At 36.3% G+C, this 5,477-nt stretch overlaps 1 long non-coding RNA gene across 1 annotated transcript; it reads left to right on the top strand.

Annotated features, from left to right (window-relative positions):
- The first annotated feature begins 1,024 nt into the window (after positions 1–1,024).
- LOC107801624 (uncharacterized) lies at positions 1,025–4,854 on the top strand. The gene is made up of 4 exons (XR_001651669.2): positions 1,025–1,162; positions 1,240–2,913; positions 3,013–3,486; positions 4,588–4,854. It is a non-coding gene; the product is annotated as an uncharacterized LOC107801624 (long non-coding RNA).
- Positions 4,855–5,477: the final 623 nt, after the last annotated feature.

Below are 5,477 nucleotides of genomic sequence, written 5' to 3'. Positions count from 1 at the left end.
GCGGATCACGTATACGTCGCATAATTAGCATGGAAATTTTTGAAAGGAGATTTTGCGGTCCAGTATCCGACCGCAAAATCATCCTTTGGATCCGCCGCAGATCGTACCAGACCCAACCCAAATATTTGGAGACCATTTCGCGGTCTAGTTCGTGTACCGTACAACCTGTCTGTGATGTATTGGATTTTACTCGGAGGGTCATTTTAGCAAATTTTCTAACCTGAATCTATTTTAATATAAGGACTTAAGGGGTTATTTTTAGAGGGGAATCAGATTACTTTAGAGAGAGAGAGAGCACTCTAGAGGGAGGGGGATGAGATCTAATCTTTCTAACTATCAATTGTTTCTCAAATCTTGGGATTTAAGAGGGAAATTCACAGGGTCTTCAACCAGTCGGGTAAGTGTCCGCCCAAAGCTTCCATGCAAAGTTTGTAATGGGTTTAAGTAAAGGTTTTATTATTTTGGGGCTTATGGGATTGCGATCGTAAGCCATAATCCTTATATTTCCAAATTTGATGTGTGTGAAGAGTGGAGGATGTGATTCTTGGTGGTTGGAAGCAATTGGTTGGGCATGCATGTGCCAATGAAGGTTGTTGGCTGTCGTAGGGATATTGTAGACTGATTGGTTGCTTGAAAATTCATTGCGGGGTAGAGGAATTTTTATTATGGAACCTTGTAGTCGACTTAGCATATTTGATGTTTGATGAAATTCCTAAAAGGGCTAAACCTATGAGAACCTTCCTAATTATGGTTCAATTTGACTATGTTTTTATAGATTGAAGGTTCTAAGAGTAGTGAAATATTGTAGTAATCATAAGGAAGCTTAATTAATATATGTTGACTAAACTCCCTCCGTAGAATCAGATTCCACGAATTCCTTGTAAATCAATTATGGTTTGTTCAAGTTCTTGTTTTTACTTTCCCTCCCTATTTTTCCTCTTCTAACTTTTTCGCGCCTTGTTTTCACAAAAGAGAGACTAAGCGTCTCAAGGAAAAACAAAAAGAAAAAGTAAAAGTCCAAATACAGATACAAAACAGAAAAAGCCTAAATTTGACACAAGCCCTAAACGACCTATCGTCCACACTCAAGCTACCACCGAGAAAGGCTTACGGGAAAATCCAAGAGATTTGTTCAGCCCTAAAAGACCTGCCGTCCCTAGAGGTTCTGATCTCTATCCAACTCTCTTTTTCTTCAAAACAGATTTGTTTTCTTAAATTTTTGCTCGCATTCATCAACAGAGAGCTTGTTGAGGCCTCTCCAGTTTGAAACTAACTTAAGTCTCATCTCCTTTACACTAGGTAAGATTCATGTTATATACTTGTTTATTAATTTACTTATTTGTCAAGTAAAAGAGAAATTGGGAATAAATTATTGGGGTAGCTAATTCTACCAATTTATATGTTTCTTTACTCTTTGTGAAGGTAATCAGACAAAGTAAAGCAAAGACCTCGAATCGAGTTTTTGTCGGCCTTCCTAAACATGTTATTAATTTCAATTAAGATAATTCTCTATCATTAGTTTACAAATCGTTCTGGTCTGTGATTACGACTTTAGACTTTTGTTGATTAGTAGATTGTTGATTTCTTTGTTTTGTGTTTTGTTTTGTTGCCGTTTCTTTGCCGATTAGTGTATCTTTAGGCTTCAGGCGTTAGAGTGTTGTTAATTGTTTATGAGAAGTACAGTGCTGGAGTATTCATATTAAGAAATTCTTTTATTTTCTGTCAAAACAATATTGAACTTTTCAACTAAATAACTATGGAAACTTAAGGAGGCACGAGGACCTTCACATTCTAGCAATAAGTCTAGAGTCTGAGTTATATTAGGAGATTTATGTCTTTATCTTCAAGCACGTCAAGTTACATACAATTTCCGTTCCTTTTTCTAAATATTATTGAATAACAATGTTTTAACAAGTATATTCCCATGCCTTTGTTGCTTTCACTAAATCATGAATGAGATTTGAGTTGTCCATCTTTTGCTTAAATCTGTGAATTCTACATGCTTAATTGTCGGACTAGTTTGGACTCTTTCCTCTTTGATTTCTGATTCTGTTAGCATGTTTCAATGTAAAGTTTAAGTGTGATTTGGTTTCAGTGATGAATTTAGCACCTATTTGTTGAAACTACTTACGTGAAATGATCAAGTTAATATGGAAGATGACAGAACCAGGAATCTGACCACCAGTAGGTCAGAGTCATTTCTGGCGAAGTCAGTGCAACATTTTTAATCACAGTGTTGCAAAGTGTATTTGTTTAAAATATTGGATATCTAGAAATCAAAAGCAGTAGAGTTGATACCTCTCTTTTCAGCAGATGCTTAGTTACTATGTAAATGGAAATATCAATATGATTCTCTTTTTTATGATGATTTTATCATTGTGAACAAGTCAGCTGCTTACTATATCATATTTAGGCAATGTCAAGATAAGTGAATAAGCATGATATGAGAAGTTCCTCTCTTATAATGCATTTAACTTTTCAGTATTATCACATATATGCTACTTTAGCACATTAGTTGGTCTCGCCATTACTATCATTGTCAAAGTTTGCATCTCTTTCTTTTTGTGCAGTAGAGAAAGCTTTAGATTAAGTGATATAATTATGTATCTCCAGTAATTCCTGAAATTTGTTATTTAGATCTTAATTTTTTTGATTTGCATTTGTGACCCATATGGGATTTAATATTCAATGGATAATGGAGATAAAAGTTGGATGGGTCTCCGAAGATCCACCGATGAGTATATTCGCGGAGTGAATGATTTTCTTGATAAGGCATTTGAACGGGCTTCCAAAGGCAATGAAATATTATGTCCTTCCGAACCTTTATCACTTCGAGAATTCTTTGTGGCTACAAGAGCAAGAAAACTTGGAAGGTCATACAAGGAATCTGATGAAGATACAACTACTAAAATTGTGCGAATTCTATCTTATTACTTTTTTATTGAGATGAATTATTTGTTCTTACTGACTTTTTATTTACCAGAATTTTTATTTTAAAAATTTGTATTATAGGCTGAAATGGAAAAAATTGAAACACAACAAAGTGAAGATGGTAGCAGTTCTGTTAATGCATTTGCAGCCGTTATGGGACCTGAACATCCGGGACGTCTTAGATTGTATGGATGAGGGGTTACAAGAACTTCTTTGAAAGGAAAAATGGGACATTTTGAATCCTCTTCAAATGCTACAAATGATCTGGTGCAACAAATAGAAGAAAGGATGACAAGAATGTTCGAGGAACAGAAGGAATAATTTGAGAAACAGAAGGAACAATTTGAGAAACAGAAGGAATAATTTGAGGAACAAAAAGAATGATGCGACAAGAAATTTTAGGAGATATGTTTGTACAGCTTCAGCGTTCAGGATTGCAAATTGATCCTAATATTTTAGCAAACTTGTGTGCTCGTTCACCGGGAGAAGCTTTGTCCTCACACCAAGTAGCTATTCAACCAATCAACATGCCATCTTTTGGCAACAACAATCAAGGTTCGAATTCTTTTCGAGATTAGTTATAGATTGGTTGTGTGCACAATCTGTATCTCTCAAAAACAGAGACTGATTTCTCAGAAATAGAGACTGATCTCTCTTTTCCTCTTTGTTGTGTGCGCAATATGCATCTCTTAAAAACAGAGACTGATCTCTCTTTTCCTCTTTGTTGTGTGCGCAATCCGTGTCTCTCAAAAATAAAGACTAATATCTGTTGCATACTCTTTTGTTGTGTGCGCCATCTGTGTCTCTCAAACTACTATCCTTTGCTACTTCTAATTAATTGATCTACTAGCATCTAGTATAAAAGTGTTTCATTGTGCTACTGAAATTTTGGTGCTGTGGTGCGTACTTTTGTAGCTGTTATTGCTACCCTGGTGTATGAAATCATGATGCTGGTAATGTGGTGCACATTTCCTTCAGTTTCTGCTGGTGCACATTATACTCTCTTTCATATTTATAAGTAAAAAGCTAAGTACCTATGCTCCAATAGATAATGTAGAGTAGTAGTGGCAGGCATGATTTTGAAACCAGTGTGATGGATTGGTGGCCCAAACACACCAGTTTGAGGGTGAGGAGCCCAGTACTTGTCGTCTGATTGTTCCTTGATCACTTCATCTGCGTATTCCTTTGGATTCTTGTCGTACACTGATGCGTGCACTGCCCTCCTACACAACACAATACTCACTATAAATAAGTCTCAAGATCCAACAACAGGAGGCGAAATAGAAAAATGGAGATTTGTGAATACATATAACACTTGTGTGTAGAGTATAGACATAAAAACTGACCTGCCACTTGCGCAGCTGAATTGGTTCAGAAATCGCTTCCCCAAGCTCAAGAGTCCCCTCTTCTGTAAGAGTCACTATCTTACATAAGATAGTGATTTTTTTGGTGTAACGTTTTGCATACTTGGACTTCTGGTTCTTTTTTGTAGCTTGATTTTCTGAAGTGGCAATGCCAATTTCATCTTTTATTTTGTATTCTAAGTATATATTATTTTATTGGTGTTAATATATAGTGCAATAATAATGATATTGAGAAGGCAATATTTTTCTTTTTCCTACCCTCTAACTATTTTTGTTCTTGTTGGATTTACAGGTAAACCAAATGATCAAGGGGGAGATGAAAGCAGTGAAGACCTTACCTAAAAGTATTGGTTGAAGAATCTTCAGACAATCTAGGAATGTTTTTATTTTTGAACTTTTTTGCAAACTTATAAATTCCAACTCTTGGATTATTAAACACTTTTATTGTATATTTTACTTTTATAAATGGATAATCGTAGTTGTATATTTTGAATTATGATTCTGTTGATAAATATATTTTCATTTCATCAGTTATATATTAATTTCAGTGTATTATACATTTATCTTGTTGTGACAGCTGACAACAACCGTTAATAGCTTCCAACAGCAGTCACACAGTAACTGAGTATAACCGTTGCAGTAGCTCATTATAACCATTGCAGCAGCTTGTAATAACCGTTCCAACAGGTAAAAAAATCAATATAAAAATGTTGTAATGTCTATAGCAACGGTTCTCAGTCGTCGCAATACACAAATAGCGGCGGTTCAAAATCGTTGCCATAACTCACTATTAATCGTTAGATTTGATCATGATAAAATCGTCGCAGTAGATGTGCCTATGGCAGCGGTTATGAAACCGTTGCTTGAAGCCATTGCAATAGACCAATAGCGATGCAAGATCCCGCAATAGATGCTAAACCGTGGCACTAGCTTTATCGCAACGGTGTTATTTCCTATGCCAACGGAATGTGTGGCGTTGCCTTAGGCTTGTTTTCTAGTAGTGTGGGTCCCTCCTAATATCCTCTGGAGCAGACGGAGTAGATGAGTTATGAGACGGCATCTCGCTCTCAGCCTCACTTTGGCTAGCTCTGGCTAGAGGCACTTGACCGGTACCCTCTCCCGCAGCTGTATCAAGCCGTCTACTAATCGCTCGCTTCCTAATCGAAGGCATCGCTGAAAGAA

Source organism: Nicotiana tabacum, chromosome 13 (assembly GCF_000715075.1).
Source record: "Nicotiana tabacum cultivar K326 chromosome 13, ASM71507v2, whole genome shotgun sequence".
In the NCBI taxonomy this organism is placed as follows: domain Eukaryota; kingdom Viridiplantae; phylum Streptophyta; class Magnoliopsida; order Solanales; family Solanaceae; genus Nicotiana; species Nicotiana tabacum.
Note: the sequence above shows the minus strand (reverse complement) of the source record. Positions and strands in the feature narration are given on the sequence as shown.